Source organism: Lagenorhynchus albirostris, chromosome 15 (genome assembly GCF_949774975.1).
Source record: "Lagenorhynchus albirostris chromosome 15, mLagAlb1.1, whole genome shotgun sequence".
Classification (NCBI taxonomy): Eukaryota; Metazoa; Chordata; class Mammalia; order Artiodactyla; family Delphinidae; genus Lagenorhynchus; species Lagenorhynchus albirostris.
Genome location: NC_083109.1, coordinates 18,412,781 through 18,425,141, shown reverse-complemented (window position 1 = coordinate 18,425,141; position 12,361 = coordinate 18,412,781). Strand labels below are relative to the sequence as shown.

The 12,361-nt window shown below is 41.8% G+C and overlaps 1 long non-coding RNA gene across 1 annotated transcript in view; it reads right to left on the bottom strand.

The window, feature by feature from the left end:
- LOC132505998 (uncharacterized) overlaps positions 1-9,706 on the bottom strand; it is a 58,806-nt gene extending 49,100 nt beyond the window's left edge. Inside the window, exons 1-2 of the long non-coding RNA XR_009535670.1 lie at positions 9,579-9,706; positions 88-202 (exon numbers count right to left, since the gene is read on the bottom strand). This is a non-coding gene — a long non-coding RNA (uncharacterized LOC132505998). The remainder of the gene's footprint in view (positions 1-87; positions 203-9,578) is intronic.
- Positions 9,707-12,361: the final 2,655 nt, after the last annotated feature.

Genomic DNA, 12,361 nt, shown 5'->3' with positions numbered 1-12,361 from the left:
GGCAAGTCAAACTAAGAGGTTCTGGACTCGGAGACACGAGGCACAGTTGAGAACAGGGCTAAAAATGGGCATTCAGTGAAAGCCTACCTGGAGGTGGGTGGCGAACGCCTCACTCACTTTCCCTGCCCAGCAGCCAGAATGATGGTAGATCAGCTTACATCCTCTGGGAGGAAGAATGGAAGATTCCTCTCTTGGAAATCGACTAGGCCAAGAGAAAAGACCTATTAGCATCTGGTGTTTCCCTGGTGAAATAGCCGAGTGCCCAACTGATCAGCCTACTGTAAAGCCCACGTGCAGACAAGCCCCACCCATGCACCCAGGACTCAGAATTGTGGTGCCTTTACTCATGTCAGAGACAACAGCTAAGCATCCCTTGACATGAGAGGGGAGTTTCTAACACGAAAGATAGAGACCTAAATACATTAATCACCCAACCAACCACCCTAGGAGGAAACAGGGAATGCAGAAAATTGCAAGAGGATTCTAAACCTTGTTTGTTTTGGGACCCAGGGCAGGCTGCCTCAAAATATGTCTGCATGGCATACTGATTCTTTTCAATTAAGGTTACTTGAGAAACGGCTGGTAAAAAAATGATTTACATAGAAAACGCCACTCTAACTCCCTGAAAAGTGGGAAATAATTCTCCCATATGAAAGTACCCTTCCAAACCAGGAGGAAAGCAACCTTATCACCAGAATTAGGGAACTCAAGGCTAAGAAAGCTATAAACAAACTTCATTACTTATTCTTTAGTCTGTTACCTTAAGCACAAGCCCCGCTGATTTATGAAATCCTCACAAATAATTATGTATTTCTTTGTCTAAAAATGATATATAAACAGTCTGCTTTGGTCACTTAGAGGGTCTTATTTCTATGAAACCTCTGTGATCACAAATTAATTTTTCTTCTCCTGTTAATCTGTCTTGTGTCAATTTAACTATTAGAGCAGCCAAAAGAACTCAAGAGGGGAAAGGGGGAAATTTCCCCTTCCATGATATTTGTATCTACGAAAACTACAAACAGGAGTAACAGAAGAAAAGGAACTTAGAATAAGAGCTTTAAAAAATTCAAAACATCTTAGCAGAAATTTAAAAAAGCCAATAGATGATTTAGAGCATAATTTGAGAAATTCTGAGAGTAGAAAAAAACTACAAAGAAAGAGCAAACAGGACAGAAGAGCTAATAGAATTCAAGGCTTAGCCCAGAAGATTCAACAATTGACTGATGTAAGTTTCAGAGAAGAGAGAAAATGAGGAAAGGAAATGACCGGACTAGTAGACATGATAGGGAAAAAAAAAGGAAATAACTTAATTCTCCTTTGGAGAATAGTTAAATAAATTGTACTATCTCATACAATGGAATGCTACACTGCAATGAAACGATACTAAACTATAGGTATGTGCATAGATGACTCTTAGGAACAATGTGGAAGGAGATGCAAGCCACAGAAGAGTGCTGTTTCTGTGTGTGATGCCATTTCTACGATGTTCAGAAGCAAGCAACAGTCAGCAAGGTACAGTTTAGCGACACATACATGAATAGTAAAACAATAAAGAAAAGCAAGTGAATTAGGAGAAAAGTCATGAGAGTGGTTATGTGGCTGGTGGAGTGTTAGGGCATGAGGGGTGGCCCTGGAAGGCAGGGCATGGGATCAGAAAAGAGCACATGGGGGACTTCCCTGGTGATCCAGTGGCTAAGAATCGCCTTCCAATGCAGGGGATGTGGGTTTGAGCCCTGGTTAGGGAACTAAGATCCCACATGATGCAGGTCAACTAAGCCCGTGCGCCACAACTCCTGAGCACGTGGGCCACAACCAGAGAGCCCACACGCCACAACTACAGAGCCCACACGCTCTGGAGCCCACTCGCCACAACTAGAGAGAAGTCTGTGCACCACAACGAGGAGCCCGCGCGCCACAGCAGAAGATCCCACGTGCCGCTACGAAGATCCTGCATGCCACAACTAAGACCCAACGCAGCCATAAATATTTAAAAAAAAAAAAAAGCACATAGAGAAGTTCCAGGTATTGATAATATCCTACTTCCTAAGTTGGGTGGTGGGTTCATGGGTGTTTATTTTACTATGATGCTTCATAACTAATATTATTCGTATTCTTATATATTGGGTTGGCTAAAAAGTTCATTCGGGTTTTCTGTAAGATGTTAACAGAAAACCTGAACGCACTTTTTTTTTTTTTTTTTTTGCAGTACGCGCGCCTCTCACTGTTTTGGTCTCTCCCATTGCAGAGCACAGGCTCTGGACGCGCAGGCTCAGCGGCCATGGCTCACGGGCCCAGCCGCTCCGCGGCATGTGGGATCTTCCCGGACCGGGGCACGAACCCATGTCCCCTGCATCGGCAGGCGGACTCTCAACCACTGCGCCACCAGGGAAGCCCCTGAACGAACTTTTGGTCAACCCAGTATATGTCAAATGTTTCCCTTTCTCTCTCTTTCTCTGACTGTCTCTCTCTCTCTCACACAAACACTATAAGAAAATTTCTCTGAATTGGGGATATGAGTTTCTAGATTAATAGAGCCTTAGAGTCCAATGCAATGAGGGGGGAAAAACCCTACACCAAAGTACATCTTTACGAAATTTCAGAACATCAGAGATATCATACAAACGATAAGAGAGGAAAGACAACTCATATTAAAAAACAGTTGGTCCTCTCATCAGTAAGACTGAAATTAGAAGACAACAAACCTAGATTCTGAAGGAACAAGAGTCCTATCTAGAATTCTAGGCCCATGAAAGTAGCAAATGAGAGAACAGAATTAAGATAAACTCAAACAAGTAAGGCCTTAAAAATTTTATTTTCTGTGTATCCCTTCTCAAAATGAGAGAATTGTGCTCCACCAAAAATGAGCCCGTAAATCAAGAAAGAGGAAATCATGGGAACCAGGACACGGGGATTCCAAGACAGAAAAGAGGCAAAAGGAATAAAAAGGATGCTAGTTGAGGGAAATTTCCCCAAAGCAGCAGGAAGCAGGCACAGCACAATCCAGTTTGGAGCAAGGGAACAAGAAAACTCCAGGAGAGATTTCTCCATGAAAAACACACAGCTGACCGTTGCCTAATACTTAAATGAATGGAGAGGAGATTTACAGTTTAGTGCAACAGCTTCAGGAAGAATGACTGATCGGCACATAGAAAACTAAGCCAAAACCAACCAACCAAGATCCCACTTCTATACTCCGAGGAAAACCAAAAGTTGTGTAGGAAAGGGTATGTAAATGTGATATACAATGTGGCTCATGAGTATATACTACTTACATAATCCTGAATATTGATGGAACCCAAAATTACAAAACAACTACATAGGAAGAATGAAGGCATTGAAAGTATGTTTGTGGGTAAGAGTGCGTGGAATTTAAGAGAATCAAATCTGTATCTTCTGTAGTTGTAAGTAAATGCTTAAGTTCTAAAATGAAAAGAATCGACCAAAATAGTAGGATAGGAACACTCCCCAACTCAGTTTGTGAGGCTATCAAACCCTGAACCAAAACACGAGTAGGACAGCCGAAGATAGGAATTTATAGCCCGGTTGACTCATAAACATAGATGTGAAATTTTGAATTAATATTTAGCAAGGTGAATACAGCAGAAGCAAGCTGTTCTTACCTCATTAATGCAAAGTTTGTCCAACTTAAAAAAAAGTATTACTATAAATCATCACAACAATAGCTTAAAGGAGAAAATCTACATGATTATCTTGATAGGCACAGAAAAGGCATTTGATTAAATTCAGCACTCATTTATGCTAAAAATAATCTTAGCCAACTAGGAGAAGAAAGAAATTTCTTTAACTTGATGAAAATTTTCTACCTATAATTTATACATATAAAATACTCAAATGGTGAAGTATTAGACACATTCCCTTTAAAATCAGGAAGGTGACTTATCAAATCAACACATTGTACATCTTAAACTTATACAATATTATATGTCAAATACATTTGAATTAAAAAATCAGGATATAATCTTAAAAAAAATCAGGAAGATAACAAGGGTGTCCTATAAAATCTTTCTATTCAACATTGCATTTGGACAGTCTGGCCAGTACAGTAAGACAAGAAAAAGAAATGATATAAAGATCATAAAGGGAGAAAAAAAACATATCTTGTTCTGAGGCAACAAGATTCCAGCCTGGAATTCGAGAGCCAAACTCAAAAATTAGAGAGAAGAATTAAGACAAGTTCAGACAAGTATCAAAAAGTGTATCTTCCACACATCCTGTGTTAGTTTCTTATTGCTGCTATAACAAATTATCACAAATTTAGTGGTTTAAAACAACACAAATTTATTCTCTTACACTTCTGGAGGTCTGAAATTAGTCTTATGGGACTGAGGTGTCAGCAGGGCTTGTTCCTTCTAGAGGCTCTTGGGAAGGATCTGTTTTGTATTTCCTGGCTTCTAAAGACGGCTTGTGTTCCTTGGCTTGTGGCCTCTTCTGCCATCACCAAAGCACATCACCCCAACCCTTGCTTCCATCATCACATCATCTCTCTCTGCCTCTGTCATCACATAGCCTTCACTGTCTATGACAAATTCTGTCTGCCTCTTAAAAGGAACTTTGTGATAATCCAGAAAAATCTCCCCATCTCAAGACCCTTAATTTCATCACATCTACAGAGTCCATTTTGTCACGTAAGATAACATAGTCACAGGTTTAGGAGACTGTGATGCAGGCATCTAGGATGTGGGTACTCAGTCTACTGCACATCATTCTCATGCAATCATTCACAGGTTACATGATTGTCTACATAGAAAAGGCCAAGATAATTTACAAACAGATTATTAGAAAAACTATGAGAGTTTAGCAAGGTGATTCAATTGTTTTCCTATAATTCAGACACAAAGATTTGGAAAATATAATTTTAAAAAGATGTTATTTACAGCATTAAAAAATTGTAAAGGACTTTTTGATAAATCTAACAAAAGATGTTTAAAACCTTTATTAAGAATTATTTTTAAAAAGACAGAAAAATCTTAAAGATGATCTAAATAAAGAGAAAAACATATTGTGAACCTGGACAGAAACAGTATCATAAAGATTCCCCAAGGGAATATATAGATGTTTTTGCAATTACAATAAAAATCCTGACATGTTTCTTTGGCAACTCAACAAGCCAATTCTAAAATGTAAATGGCAATGTACAAAAACAGGTAAGACACACATGAGAAAGAAGCAGAGGATGATGGACTCACTCTAGCACACAACAAGACTTATTTTATAATAAATATTTTATAATAAATATTTTATAATAAATAAGTAATTACCATAAAGTATGGTAATTAAGACATTGTGACAATGGATCAGGGGTAGATATCTACACCACTGGAACAGAATACAGAGACCAGAAACACAGCCATAGAGGGACATCTGACATCTTTAACAAAATGGCTTTGCAGATCAGTGGAGAAGGGACAGATTTTTCCAAAAATGAAGATGAGTAATTGGTTATTCATATAGGAAAGAATAAAACTGAAACACTTTCTTGGACCAAATACAAAAATCCAAGTGGAATTTAAGAACCCAGGAAGAAGAGAAAACTTTTAGAAGAAAATAGGAGAGCATGTATTATGATCTTTGTTTAGAGCAAAGATTTAATAAATTACAAAAAGCACAACCCATAAAGAAAAAAGCTGATAGTCAACATCATTAAAATAAAAAAATGCCTGCGTATCAAACGACATCACTAAAAATACGAAAGGACAAACTGCAGACTGTGAAAAAATATTTGCAACATACATCATTGACCAAAGATTCAAATCCAGAATATATAAATAACTTATAAATCAAAAATTAAGAACACTCAATAAAAAAATGAATAAAAGGGCATCCCTGGTGGCGCAGTGGTTGAGAGTCCGCCTGCCGATGCAGGGGACACGGGTTCTTGCCCCGGTCGGGGAGAATCCCACATGCCGTGGAGCGGCTGGGCACGTGAGCCATGGCCGCTGGCCGCTGAGCCTGCGCGTCCGGAGCCTGTGTTCCGCAACGGGCGAGGCCACAACAATGAGAGGCCCGCGTACCGCAAAAAAAAAAAAAAAAAAAAAAAAGAAAAGAATAAAAGATAAAGAGGTAAATCATAGAAAAAGAAGCCAGAATGGCTAATAAATGTATGAAAAGATGCTCAACCTCATTATTAACTACGGAAATGCAAACTAAACCATATGAAGTACTATTTCATATCCAGCAGGTTGGGATAATTAAAAAGTCTGAGAATTTTAAATGTTTGTGATCAAACGAAGACTTGGGAACCCTTCCACACTGCTGAAGTCAACGTAAATTGGTACAAGCACTTTGGAGATCAAGTAGGCAATATCTAAAAGTGAAAATGCATACATCGTTCAACCCAGCAATTTCACTCATGGGTCTATGAATCACATAGGATAACATGAGTTTATACCCTAGGTTCTTGCACTTGTGCATGAGGAGGCATTTACAAAAATGTTCATTCCAACATTGTTTGTAATAATAAAAAATGGGAAACAATTCAAATGTCTGTCAACAGGACAATGGGTAAATAAATTGTGGTATATTCATATACTGACAATAAAAGTCAGTCTTATAAAAATAATGGAAGTTTGAGCCAAAGAATGATATGCTTTTGAAAGATCTCCATTTTTAGATGTTTTATCTTAGTGCTATATGAAATATAGTCCTTGGACAAGGGGGGTTGATTATCTGGTCTTCCATGAATTAAATATAGAATTGAGACTGTTTCAAAACTTTTATAGCAATTTTTTTCTTTCTTTCTCTTTTTTTTTTTTTTTGCTGCACCACATGGCTTGTGGGATGTGGAATCTTAGATCCCCGACCAGGGATTGAACCCAGGCCCTTGGCCGTGACAGCGTGGAGTCCTAACCACTGGACCGCCAGGGAATTCCCTTATAGCAACTTTAGAGTGATTTTATGTATGTTGACTCTAATCATTAAAAAATGGGATCACTATTTTGTATTTTATAATTCATTATAATTTCATTTTTTCTAGAAATAAACTCTTACTTACAAAAGTATTGGTGTGCAAAGAATTGAAAACCACCAACCAAAGTGGTCCTGAACAATATGAGATGAATCGCTCTACCTTAAGGAAAATTGATATCTATGTGATTTCTTTTTCTACAACGTGTAGGTTTTCTTGTTTATTGAAGATCTTGTGCTCTACTCCTAAAATATTAATGTCCAGCCTGGGATTCCAGAATTGTTTTCTTTGGTTTCGGATATTTGCTTTGCATATAAAGATGTGGTTATTCTCTGCAGGCATTTCCCCCACAGACATATGTAAATGTAGCTGTAATTTCCTGTTGGTAAACAGCAAGTATTTATTTACTTATTTTTTTTTATTTTTTTATTTTTTTTGCGGTATGCGGGCCTCTCACTGTTGTGGCCTCTCCCATTGTGGAGCACAGGCTCTGGACGCGCAGGCCCAGCGGCCATGGCTCACGGGCCCAGCCGCTCCGTGGCATGTGGGATCTTCCCGGACTGGGGCACGAACCCGTGTCCCCTGCATCGGCAGGTGGACTCTCAACCACTGCGCTACCAGGGAAGCCCCTATTTACTTATTTTTTAAAAATTTTATTTATTTATTATTTTGGCTGCGCCGGGTCTCAGTTGTGGCATGCAGGATCTTTAGTTGCGGCACGCGGACTTCTTAGTTGCGGCATGTGGACTCTTAGTTGAGGCATGCAACTAAGGGATCTAGTTCCCCCACCACGGATCGAACCCAGGCCCCCTGCACTGGGAGCGTGGAGCCTTACCCACTGGACCACCAGGGAAGTTCTTAACAGAAGTATTTAAATTTAGAATCGGGTGGCAAGGTTGATATACAGATGTGTAATAAATTGGATTGTTTTCAAAGCAATACCCTTTCCAGTTGACTGTTAACAGACAAGTTTGCTGCTTTTCTTTTTTCTTTTTTCTTTTTTTTAACATCTTTATTGGGGTATAATTACTTTACAATGGTGTGTTAGTTTCTGCTTTATAACAAAGTGCTGCTTTTCTTTATCAAATACAATGTGGTATGTGAAAACACTAGATAGGGTTTAAGGTACTTCATGGATTTTTTACACAACAAATGGACCCTATACTATAGAGGAACAGAAAGATATAAATTAATAACACATAATCATTGTGAGAGAACAAAATCAAACTAAATCTCCTCTCCAGTGCTTGACAGCACACTTCCTGAGAAGTTTCAGACCATGTGTGGTCTCCCCCTGGGGCTCCAAAGCCTGCTTAATGGCCTTTGTGACAGCAGGAGCCCAGCCTACTTGGGATTCTGCTCCTAAGATACAACACAGTAGGGGCCTCTGATATGTCCAGACATATTTGTTTTGGATCTCCTTTTCCCCTCATGAAAACCCTCCTTTTTCAAAATTATATTTTTGAAGCCAGGTTACTTACTGATTTCCAGGATCCTCTTACACCTGCCACTTCTCAAAGGAATTTTTGGGTATAATCTTTTAATCTTTCTGGAAGGCTGGCCATCAGAAACACGCAATCCCTTTCCATCATAATGCTTTTTAAAGGACTTTATCTTGCTCTCTGAGTTTATTTAAAACTTTTAACTATACCAATTTAGCATCTTTGCATGCTTTCTTGCTATTTCTCATTTCATTCTTCATGTTACTTAACATTTGTCTGAGTCTCTACAGGATCTTCTATTGATACTTTCTCACCAACGTGCCATTCTAGAATATTCTCATCACTAATATTTTGCTTTGCTCTACATTTCATTCTCAGGCTCTAATAGGACAAACATGAGGTGGGATGCGACAAAAATAGCCCTTGCAAAGCCTTGTACTCCCACCAGAGGTCTCAGCAGCAAACTCTCCGCCTCTATTTTTTTGGCCTCCCAGTGCTGTGCCAATCCCACGGAGCTTAGAGTTTAGCTGACAGCTGAGATCTTGATCCCAGTGGCACCAATCTGTTAAGTTGGTGTTGTATCTTTCCCCCTCCAGAAGCACCTAGCGACCCCAAGGCAGGCGATTGTATTAATCGACGGTCTGGGGTTGTTACAAAAGCACATGAGGCAGGACAGGATTCTGAGGATTTAGGCTGGGTAGGGAAAGAAATGAAACTAGAGGCGGCCGATAACGAGATATAGACGGGTCCCAGGACTTAAATTTCGGAGGCGACAAGGTCATGGGTGAAGACACAGTGGCCGAATCAGAACACAGAGTAGAAAAGGTCCCCAAAGATGAGGCGAACCCAACAGGTGATGAATGGTTTTATCCAATAAAGCTTTGAAGCAACTCCAGTGCCTCAGTTTGGCTGCTGCACAGGCCAAGGCAGGAGATGAGCACTGCAAGGTCCTCCAGCGCCAAGTTCAAATATATGCACATATGCGGTCAGCGCTGTGATTGGCCAGCGGGGACGGCTCAGGGGCTGAGGAGGCCAGACCAGGCGGCGGCAGTAGCTTTGCCCACAGCTCCGGACGCCCCCTCCCGCAGCCAAGCCAAGGCCCCAAAGCAGCTGACAGCGCGAGTCACGTGACAAGCCCCGAGCCCGGCTCTTAATTGGCTGGCAAACCTCGCTGCCTCCCTCCGTTTCCCAGAAATATTTTTGGAAACTACCTTTCCTAGAGTGTCTTGCTGCGCTTATTTCTTCACGGCTGATTAGATGGGGGCTGTTCCGGGTGCGTGGGGACCTTGACGAGCGCCAGGAAGGCGACACCTCTGTGATTAAAACATCCCGCACTGTGCAGGCGGGGGAAGCGAGCCGCTGCCCGGCCCCCTCTCTTTGCGCAGAGTCCTCTGGGAAGTGTAGTAACTTGAAGGTCTCCGGGTCCTGCCGGGGCTGGCGTCTCTCCTGGGCCCTGGGGGTCGCGGGTGAGGAGGGAACTAGTGGGTACACTGTAGTCCTGAGAATTCTCCAAGCTTAGATTTCTATTAAGCAAATTTTTGTGAGATCTTCTGAGAAATGAGGGGCTCTACTTCAAAAGAAACAGAGGATAACGGCCCTAAATTAGCCCCAGCTCTTGCTGCCCACCGGACACTTTACAAGGGTGCAAAGAATCATGGCGCTGCGCATGTAGGGGGATCTATTTTTTGTTGGGACTTGCATCTGGCAGTGACCTTCGCCCTCAGGGAGCTCCGCTGTTCTTCCCGCTTTTCTCAGCGGTAGCTGGTTCTTGTTTGGGCCACCAGGACTCTCCCCTAGGCTTACTGTTTCTGCACTTGAGGATATTCATTCTGCCCAGCTGCAGGGTATTTGCATTTTACGGAGGGGAAATCTGAGGGTGTGGTGGATAAAGGTTGTTGACCTGCCCAGACTATACAGCTAGTAGTGTAGTCAGAACTCAGTACAATTGGAACTACAATAAATCTACTACATACGAACCTTCAAGTTGCAAACTTTCAGAGATGTGAACCTGCATTCGCGTGTCCAATCACATAAGTTAGTCACGTGTCTGGCGTACGTTGTCACATGCGTGCATCCTCTACAAGTGGTTATGCTTTTGTGTACTTCACTGTACAGTACTGTATAGAGTACAGTAGTACAATATCTTTATTTCAAGCCAGGGATGTCCGGAAGCAAGCGTAAAAGCAGCGGTGATGTAGCTGGTACTGTACTGTACTTCTCAAGATACTGTACTGTAAGATTAAAAATGTTTTCTTTATTTTTCTTTGTTTTTTATGTATTATTTGTGTGAAAAGTATGATAAACCTATATAGCCGATTGTGTTAGATGGGTACCTAGGCTAACTTTGTTGGACTTACAAACAAATTGGACTTACGAACGCCCTCTCAGAATGGAACTCGTTCGTATGTATGGGACTTACTGTAATTCTAATTCTTGTCTCAAACCTGAGAGGATAGGAACCTAGGTCTTTCTGACCTCAAAAATTGAGGCCCCTAATACTCCCTCTACTCCCCAGCACCTATTTTGGCATCTTTTATGGGCATAGAAGTCTGAAAAGTTTAAAGAGCTGACCTCCAAGTGCCCTCTGTCTCAGATGGGTCATTTGTACCTCTGAGGATATCAGATCTGGAACAGCCATGGAGCTCTGCCCCTTGCAGAAACCAGTGACTCATATCACTCTCTTGCTTATGTCAGTATCTGAAGGGCCTGGAAGAACTGGTAAGATGCAGAAAATCCAGGAAAGGGTGCTCTTGGCCGGTGCTGTCCAGTAGAACTCTCTGAGATGATGAAACTCTTCTATATCTACACTGTCTGATATGGTAATGTCTCAACTTCTGCTTAGATAGTAGCTCCCATCCTCCCAGTGGTCCCCTGACTCTAGGCTGTTTCCAAGACAGCTCAGCCTCAGACTACGGACCCCTGGGCTAAGTCTTCAGGGGCCCTCCAGATCCAAGCTATCCCTTAGCTGCAGCTCAAGCCGTGCCCAGGACCACACATCGGGGTACAGACAAAGGGAATGTGTATGGCTCCTGGATATGGCCAGTGCCTTGCCGATTTTGCCACCTCAGCATCCTGCCTGGAGCCTGGTGCAGAGAAGATGCTGGGTTAACACTGTGGCTGAATGAACTTACCTTCTCTTCCCCAGGCTGGAGCTCTCTCAGCTACCGCGACTGGCTCCTAGAATCCCTCCCCGTCATTGTGGACTAGTGGCATGAGCCGTCTAGTGAAGGTTGGCGAAGCCAGTGTTTCATAACCACCTTCATCCTGACCCTCTGTGGGTGTGCCGCGGGGCAGCTGCAAAACAAGTGAGTAATAATTCCTTGGAAACCTGCTGGATCCAGCAATTTTTGGTGACAGTCCAATTTTTTATTTTAAAATCCTGTGTGCAAAAGGAAAGCCCAAATGAACACCTGTTACATATGATTAAAAGCAGTGTGGTACTGGGAAAAGAGGACTGGTCTCAGGGTCATCCTGGACCTGTGAGTAACAGGCTGTATGACCTTGGACAAGGTGTTCCGTGCCTCTGGGTCCCAGTTTTCTCCTGAGTAAAACGAAATTAGACTCTAAGCTTCTTCCTATGGTTAACATGAATGCTTAAAAAATGGCTGGTCACATCTGCAGTCAACCCACATTAAGTACCTTTCAAGTGATCTTCTGCCTGCATCAGGTCTATTTTCATTGTTCAGTTTTTCTAACACCTTTCACTTAACACTTCCACCGCCAGTGCCTTCCTCATTTGCTGGATCTTCGCTATTTTTTTGCTTCTTTAGATTCCAATAAATCATGTCAGATTCTAGCCATTGAATCACCTGCTCCTTTGCCCTGCCTGTAGTCTCTTTAATCCCCAGCACAGTCTCAATTCCCTGACAAAGCACAGAGAGCGGTTCTGGTCTCCCTCCTGTTCCACACTCCCACACCACCACTTCCCAGAAAAAACAAATCTGAAAAATCAGGGAGGTTTCTATTCTGGCAGTTATCACTGTCACCACTAGAT